Consider the following 9228-nt stretch of genomic DNA (forward strand, 5'->3'; position numbering starts at 1 on the left):
AAGATGAAGTCATCAACAATTTGGTGCATGTTACTTTATTGTGTCAAGTGTAGATATCTCTATCTTCAGCACAAGGCCAACCATTACACCATATCAGCAATAAAAAATAATCAACATCACAACCCTCACCCAGATCGTGCAAACATATCAAGAAATGATAACTACCACTGTCATATATCTTAACAGTCATATACTTAGCCACTGTTAAAATGGCTACCCTTAGGCAGGTACTCTTTTCCTCACCCTCTTAACTATCCAAACAAGTGCTTTACACTACAAGGAAACCCCAGAAGTTAAGCTCACGACCCAACATGGGAGTCCCTAGATTCCGCCCACTTCCACCATGGTATGATGAAGCTAAACTTGGAATCTTCATCCACTGGGGAGTGTTCTCAGTACCAAGTTTTGGTTCAGTGGTTCTGGGAACACTGGGAGGAAAGGAAAGATATAGTACCCAAATTTGTAGAATTCATGAAGAAAAACTACAAACCAGACTGGACCTATGCAGATTTTGCTCAAGATTTTACAGCTGAATTCTATGATGCCAACACATGGGCGGAACTATTTGCAGACTCTGGAGCTAAGTATGAGATGATTGCTACTACTACTATATTGTAAATTCCTCTAAATCAATGTTTGGGATAAAGAATTGAAATGTTTTAGGCAACTGCTTCTTTTGTCAACATATCCCAGTTGTGTAGATCAATACTCATTGCTGTTGTTCACTTGATTGTCTTGTCAAGACTTGATTATTATAGCTGCAGTGTTAAATAACAAACAAATAAAAACAAACTGATGCGTGCGTAGCAATGTCTATATGAATTGGTTAAACAACATGAAGTGTATGACATTATATTAATATACATTGTTTGTGACTTCTGTCCAGTGCACTAGCCCAACAATTGCCTCAATTCCCCCCATGATTGTTTGTTGCAGGTATATATGTATTTGTAAGCAAGCATCATGAAGGTTTCTGCAACTGGCCAACCAATGTCTCTTTCAACTGGAACTCCCAGATGGTAGGACCAAAAAGAGACATTGTGGGTAAGAACATGCATTATGCTTTACTGTATATCACAGTGAATACAAACAAGGGCTTGGTCAATGTAACCCTCCATGTGGATTAAGGGGTCGGTGAAATTATCTAACATGCCGTCAACCCTCAACACATATGGTTTGTGGTGTCAGTGTAATGATTATCTATGTAGTATGGATAATTGTTCACCATTTTAATCACTGGATTGTCAGGCTGATTTTATTTATACAGATGAACATTTAGCAGGAATAATGCTGAGAGCAGCATTTAACAACACACAAATATACATTTGTTGTCAGGTGAGCTGGCCCAGGCCATCCGCAGCAAGACAGACCTCCATTTTGGCCTGTACCACTCTATGTTTGAGTGGTTCCACCCTCTGTATCTACAAGATGTTGCCAACAACCACACAACCACCAGGTTTCCAGTGGTTAGTTTTAGTATAATAGATACATCATTGATGGATGGTTGGTAGGGTAATGTTTTAGTGTATGTGATCTCAATGGTATGAATGAGTGAGTAATGTTTAATAGTAGTTTGGACAATATTCCATGAATACAATAGCAGGGGACATCAGAAATCTATAGTTACCATTGTGTATAATTAGCTGAGAAAATACTTTATCTATCCTGCAATTTAGATGAAATCACACAAAACAATCTTCAGATTTCCGACAGACATTCTTGTCAGTGTCAACCTTCTGAATCAGTTGTCATGGTAACCACATTATATCCCAACTGCCCTGCCCCAGCACATTTACAGGGAGCATTTACATTGTTCCAATAACTGCCTGTACCTGAAGCAGATATATTGGCAAAAGAGGGAGGGACTACTCTAATGTATTAGAGGTAGTATTCTTTGCATAAGATGCTTGAGGATATGACAATTCCAGTAGTCCATGATGCATATTGTTGACTTGACAGAGAACTTGACTTGTTACAACCATTCTATTTCAGGAAAAAGACCATTCCTGAGCTGTACGAGCTTGTGAATACCTATAAGCCAGATGTTGTTTGGTCTGATGGAGACTGGTTTGATCCAGACACCTATTGGGGTTCCAAGGAGTTCCTGGCCTGGCTGTACAATGACAGGTACACAGCCACAGTGGCACGGATATTTAACATTATAGTATTTAACAAGTGTATGTTCATTCAGCATGTAATTGGTACAATGGCAGGTATACATAGGCTTTGCAGAAAACATGTTGTCACCCTTTTCACTTTGCTGACATTGCAGGTTTAGTAGCCAACTATTCAGAGCTAAAACAGCTATTTATTAAATGGCATTGTGTATTTCATATTTATTAACACTTTAAATGTTCAAATCGTCACATTGATAATATTCAACAAATGTGTGTTCTCCCATTTTGATAAGGTTAATACCAGCACTTACTATTCAAATTCCAATTACTTGTGGAGTGTTCCTTATAATATGCCATGACAAATTAAACAAGTTAGGACTGCCTACAGAAACCAGATCAATCTCTTATGCCTCAATCTAGATGTCTGTATTTTATACACATCTGTAAGAGTCTGTATTTTGGCAGTAATAGTGCTACATTCAGTCCTCATACCTTCGGACAAATGACTTGGAACCAAACAGTGACTTGCCCCTGTGATTACTTACAATGTACATATCAGTCTCATTGCAGCCCAGTGAAGGACACAGTTGTCACCAATGACAGATGGGGAAAGGGGGACTTGTGTCATCATGGGGGGTTCTTGACATGTGCAGACAGGTACAACCCAGGTAAAATAACTAAATTATTTCACAAATATAAGGTCAATAACTTTCAAAGATTTTACATGGAACAACATTAAAAGCTAAATTTAAATATGAAATTGCTTTCTTTCTTTTAAATATGAAATTGCTTTCTTTTGTATGCAAACTGTATGAGGGACTGGTGTTACCAGAAGGCCATGACGAGCCAATCCCACTGATTTTCAGTGACTTCTTCCTCTAATTTGGCATTTGCATCAAATGGAATCAGTGCTTTGTTGGACAATTGAGGCTGTTTTTTGCTCTAGTGAAGATTGGTGTTATGATGCAGTCTCAAATTAAATATTTAGGTAGATTGTGATAACTAAACCCAGTTGATAAACAGATACAGTTAACCATCATGTGAAATATTTCCAGAATAATGTCTAATCACGGATTGTTCAAGAGCTGTTGTAATAGCTGCATGAATGAACACATGGGTGACACTACAGTAACCATTCTTACATGTTTAAGGGGTGCTTCAGCCAAGAAAGTGGGAGAATGCGATGACAATTGACAAGCAATCATGGGGATTCCGTCGAGAGGCTGTTCTGGATGACTTTCTGACCATGAATGAGATTATAGCACTGCTTGCTCAAACCGTCAGGTGTGTCCACTAGTGTTGGGAATTGGTTGAAATCTCACAATTGATGATTGCTTCATTACCAACGAACAATCATTGAAATAAGTTTTTTTCAGATTTTCCTATCAAGGTTGTTATTGTAGATATGTATAACATGATGCAACTTGCTACTTTAAATTGATGAGTAATATATCATGAACATAAACTTTCTGGAGTCTTCAAGAAATATTCAGTCATGACTTTTCAGTTAGTGAAGTGAGTTTTCTAAGAATTAAACAATTTTTCAGGCCCTGACAACTTCGAAGATATGTTCCATTGTCAAGTGTTTCAAACACTAAAACAGCAGGTCCAAAATCGTTTGTGTTCGATTATGAGAAAATGTGATCGATTGCTTGGTCGTTTGGTCACTTCGACCAATCTTCGATTATTTCAATTAATCGGAACACCACTACTGTCCACTAAAGCTGCCAGGTGTGTTCACTAAAACTATTAGGTGTACACTGATGCTGTTAGCAGTGTATGCTAAAACTGTAGAAATATACATGTATGTGTTGGCCACACAAAACAGGTGAGATAACAGGTCAGCACAATCAACCAAGCTACCATATCTCACTACCTTAACACACTGTGTTCTGAGACAGGCAAGTATTGTGATGACCCTAACATTCCTCACTCACTATAACGGTCAGGTTTGTACATTAAATCTGTTGCAACAGAAATATATCTGTAATATGCCACATATGGAACAAGTGGTGGATGTCATGAGCAAACATCCCACACTGGCTGAAACTAGAATGTCCATGAGCATATCAGTATCATGTGAGGAATATCTAAGGTGAGGTGGGTCTTCGACATTTACCATTTTGGTGCAATCCATGAACAAGCGGTTTACAACACCTGCAACATAAATAGACCTAAAACGCATGATGGCAGTCTCTAGCACAACAAAGGGATGCAACTCTGTACAGTAAACTGAGGCAGCCCAGACTGATGGGGCAAGTGTGCAACACATCAACATAAAACACCAATTTCACACAGTGTTCTGTACTGTTATTTTCCTTTACAGCTGTGGAGGAAACATGCTGATCAATGTGGGGCCAACCAAATATGGCATGATCACACCCATCTTTGAGGAGGGAGACTGCGTCTTTTGGGAGAATGGCTAAAGGTGAATGGAGAGGCCATCTACTCCTCCAAACCTTGGGTGGCCCAGAATGACACAGTCACACCAGGAGTTTGGTAGGTACTTTCTGTATTCCACACCTTGACTGGCACAGAATGACACAGTCATACTATGAGTTTGGTAGGTACTTTATATATTCCACACCTTGGGTGGCCCAGATTGACACAGTCACACCAGGCGTTCTTTACACCATATTTTGACAATAAACAGCACATTGGTCCTCTGTTATATCATGTTATTTGGCTGGTGTAAATTACTTAGTGCAGAGCTATCATCTATATACTAACCGCTGAAAAGGATGGGATATCCTGCAGGATTAGTGTTCTTTTAAACTACACTGTGTATTCTCTCTTCAGGTACACACAGAGAGCTGGGACGGTGTACGCCATTGTGCTCAACTGGCCACAACCAGGCCAACTCATCCTTGGATCAGCTTTGCCAAAAACTGGAATGAAAGTCAGCCTCCTTGGCTACACAGAAGGCTCCTTCTCCTGGCAGAATGCTTCACCCAAAGGGATCAACATCACAATCCCTCCCATCCCTGTCAACCAGATGCCATGTCAGTGGGCATGGGTCTTCATAATGACATAAATTGTTGACAGTTAACAGGGGAGGCCTTCTATGGTAAACATTTCATGAGATAGGCCTTCTTAATAACGGGATAGGCATTCACAATTAAACAAATGGTTGATAACAGGATGGGTTTTCACAATGACACACATTGTTGATCATGTGCATTATGCATTGGTGCACTAAATACCCTTTCGTGTTACAATAGAAACTGTGTTGTTAATGAAATGAGTGCTACCTTGACTACATATATGTAAACATAATGATCACCATATCTGGCCTGTTCAAGATCAGACAATTTTATACCATTATAGTCACAGTTCTTTTTTAAAATATCAGAAAAGTCACTTTACATGTATATATTACTATTTTTCATTAAATCTTAAGGATGTGGCAAGACAACATATAAGCTAGAGTAAGTGCCATAGGGCCAAATTAAAAAAACTTGTGGTTCCCATTACACCACTTTAACTGACTGACTGAGTTTGGTTTTACGCCGCTTTTAGCAATATTCCAGCAATATCACGGCGGGGGACACCAGAAATGGGCTTCACTCATTGTACCCATGTGGGGATTCGAACCGGGTCTTCTTCCCATTGTGAGCCAGCAGCTTTAACCACTAGACTACCCCGCCGTCCCACACCACTTTAAAATTTAGGGTAGGTAAATAGGTTGTTTTTTTTACATTTTTTTAGAAGTAAAGTACAAACTAAAATTACATTTATCATGTGTAATTCTTTATTCAATCAAGCTTGCAGCCATCATGTTGACTGTCTCCATCAGAATGACCGATGGCTGTCGGTGCTGGGACAATGGTATCTCAAAGCCTTTTCCATTCATACCACTTAAAAAAAATAGGGTCAGCACCAGAATTCAAGGGTCAGTCGGGTAATTGGAACCACAACATCTATTTTTAGGCCTAGTTACATGGTGTACAAAAGCTCATATTTTGATGAAGCTATGCAACAATATGATTTCTTGATAATTAAATATCATCTACACAAACATTATAAAAAGAAAACATAATTGTTTGTTTGTTTGTTTATTAGGGATACAACAGTTCCTGAAATCTTTGTGTTCATTTGTTTTGATAAGAGACACATAGTTGGTACAAATATTGACTTTGTAATCAACCTTGGAGAAAAATCTTGACCATTTGTTTTTTTGCCTTCTGAATAGTACATTTATTTACACAGATCATCTACACATTTTACCTAGCTTAAAGATGAGAGTCTGAATGAATGAAATAATACGATTTTCAACCTTTGATTTCCTTATGACTTGTGCCCTGAAATCATGTAATTAACATCCCAAAATACATTTTTTAAAGAGACTGACCAAATACAGTCATAGATCACATCAAGGTCAACATCAAATTTTGAAGGGAAAAAACAAATTGAGAAGATATGTACAACTGCCAGGTAGACATACATTTAGTTTCAACTGAACAAATGATGAGCATATTGAAAGTAAGATTGGAACCTCTTAAACAAATACTGTCAGTATATGTCTACTCATATGAGGTTATCAAAACACAGATACAAGACATACCACCATTATCATCTTAACTTTATCTTTGACCTTTATCAAAGAGACAGCTAATGTACTCAGTTGTCCTTGACCGTAATGTGTCCTCACAGAGAATCACTTTTATGTTATTAGCAAATGTTGATGCTGGATCACAAACATAGCCATGCCAAATTGACAATTCCGACTGTATGCCAACCTTACAAAGGAACAGGTAGATTACTGTGTGGCCTACATGAAGCCGTATGTCAACAAGACGGGCAGAACAATACCCGATATTTACGACTACGCGGATTTCACTTGTCAATTATTCATCAACTAATATCTCATAGTTTTACATGTTGGCGATAACGAGGAGACGTTTGTTTCTTGTGCCTATTTTGCCAACATGTGAAACTTGTTTTAAAATACCACTGATGTAGCTACGAGATAACTCGTAGTGGCAAATTTGAACAGAACTGATACTACAAGTATACTTGTGTTAGGCAGTCAATGTTTTAAGACTGATCTTAACAAAGGTATATATATTTCAGATTGTACAAATGCATGAATTCTTGTTTGGAATGATCCAATGATTTCCTTGATATACCGTAATTAAGATACATGTCCAATACAAGATTCTTCTGTTCTTTTCAACACAATTCAAACGTTAAAGTAACCAAAGAAAGTAAGTTATATAATGAAATTTTGTACTCCAAGATACATGTTTTCTTTTATCTATGATCAACATAAAAATCATAAAAATCCAGATTCAGACAAGTTGAAACATCCATTTATGTTTCAATCTGTAAGCCAAGTATCATGAGGCCTAATTTTGTAATAAATTTTAAGGTGAGATGTCTCAAGCATGAAAGTCAACCTCCTTGGCTACACTTAAGGCTCCTTCTCCTGGCGGAATGCTTCACCCAAAGGAATCAGGGCCCCTATTCTCGAAAGGATCCTAGCCCTAGGATATCCAACTTTGATCCTATGGTCTAGGATAGGTGTCCTACCTTATTCTCGAAAAGTATCCTAGTGCTAGGATAACCTAACTTAGGACAAATACTAGGAGAGGTTCTGACTTGTCCTAAGTCTATCTTAGTGGAAATCAACATGGTGTGGTTCTTGTTTGTTCACCAATTTTGATGTGTCAAACAAAATAACTCGCCTAAATTACATTTGAATTTACAAGAGCACACAGTTTTGATGTGTTACGAATAGTTTTTTGAGTTTATATTATCAATTTATCAGTAATGAATAGACACACTTGTGCGATGCACATATTCTTTAGATCTACAAAAGAGATTTGTACAGTTCTTACCTATTCTCGGCCTTTTTAATCACAACATTGCTCTTTCCAGTCACATTGCCGTGAAATGTCAATGTCAAGGCTAACTTGATAGGGGAAGTAACTCCGATCCTGTTTATTTCCTAGGTGAATTTTTAGGGGAATCCCCAACTTAATGAGGGTTTTTCTATCTCACCTACTGAAGAGCTTGCTATCCTAGCTAGGATAGGCAGCACAAGTTAGGACAGGGATAGGATCGTTTCGAGAATGGGTCTTATCATAACGGTAGGATGTCCTAACTTCTGTCTTAACTACTAAGGATCTGTCTTAGCTGGGACACTTTCGAGAATAGGGGCCCTGCATCACAATCCCTCCCATCCCTGTCAACCAGATGCCATGTCAGTGGGCATCGGTCTTTGCCATGACATAAATGGTTAACATTAGCAGAGGTTTTGTAAGGGCATGAACATATAGTTGATAATGGGATAACCTTCACAGTGGCATTAGGAGGGGTGTTTGCAAACAACATAGAAGGTTGACATTGGAATCCCCCTTCACAAAGACATATCTGACTGACAATTGATGACCATGACAATAGTGTCAATGACTGACAATGAAAGGGAATTGTTTATAATGGGATGGGTCCAAATACACACAAATCTTATTTAGATTGCACTTTTGGTATTACAGAGCTGTTTTGATAATGAAATAAGTGAGTGAGTGAGTGAGTTGGGTTTTACCTGCTTTTAGCAATATTCCAGCAATATCAAGGCGGGGGAACACCAGAAATGGGCTTCACACATTGTACCCATGTGGGGAATTGAACCCGGGCCTTCGGTGTGACGAGTGAAAGCTTTAACCACTAGGCTACCCCACCACCCCAATAATGAAATAAAAGCTGACTAGTCTTCATACATAAAAACATTGTGACCACTCTAACTGGTTCGGTTTTTTGTTCGAAATACTATATACATTAAATTTTCAGACACATGATGAGGTGAGGTGAAATGAGGTTTAACGTCGTACTTGAGAATATTTCACTCATATGACGACATGCATGCGTGTATATGTGGTTGCTTGTACTAGCCCAGATTTAAGCTGGTTTTATAGTGCTAGTTCACTGAGATACCATGCCGCAGTGAAGGATGAATACACCACTCAGACACGTTATACTGACTCCAAGCCGACCAGTCCTTGTTGTACCCATTAATGCCGAGAGCCAGGCAGGAACCAACAAGTACCATATTTTAACGTCTTTTGGTATGACGTGGCCGGACACAGAAACTTTATGAAAGTTATCAAAG

At 38.5% G+C, this 9228-nt stretch overlaps 1 long non-coding RNA gene and 1 pseudogene across 1 annotated transcript; both read left to right on the forward strand.

The window, feature by feature from the left end:
• The first annotated feature begins 942 nt into the window (after positions 1-942).
• Positions 943-1467, forward strand: LOC124280766. Its single transcript, XR_006899763.1, has 2 exons — positions 943-1044; positions 1336-1467. It is a non-coding gene; the product is annotated as an uncharacterized LOC124280766 (long non-coding RNA).
• A 29-nt stretch (positions 1468-1496) lies between these two features.
• LOC124280747 lies at positions 1497-5565 on the forward strand (annotated as a pseudogene).
• The last annotated feature ends 3663 nt before the right edge of the window (positions 5566-9228 follow it).

Source organism: Haliotis rubra, unplaced genomic scaffold, assembly GCF_003918875.1.
Source record: "Haliotis rubra isolate DU_JTF1 unplaced genomic scaffold, ASM391887v1 Scf273, whole genome shotgun sequence".
NCBI classification, from domain to species: domain Eukaryota; kingdom Metazoa; phylum Mollusca; class Gastropoda; order Lepetellida; family Haliotidae; genus Haliotis; species Haliotis rubra.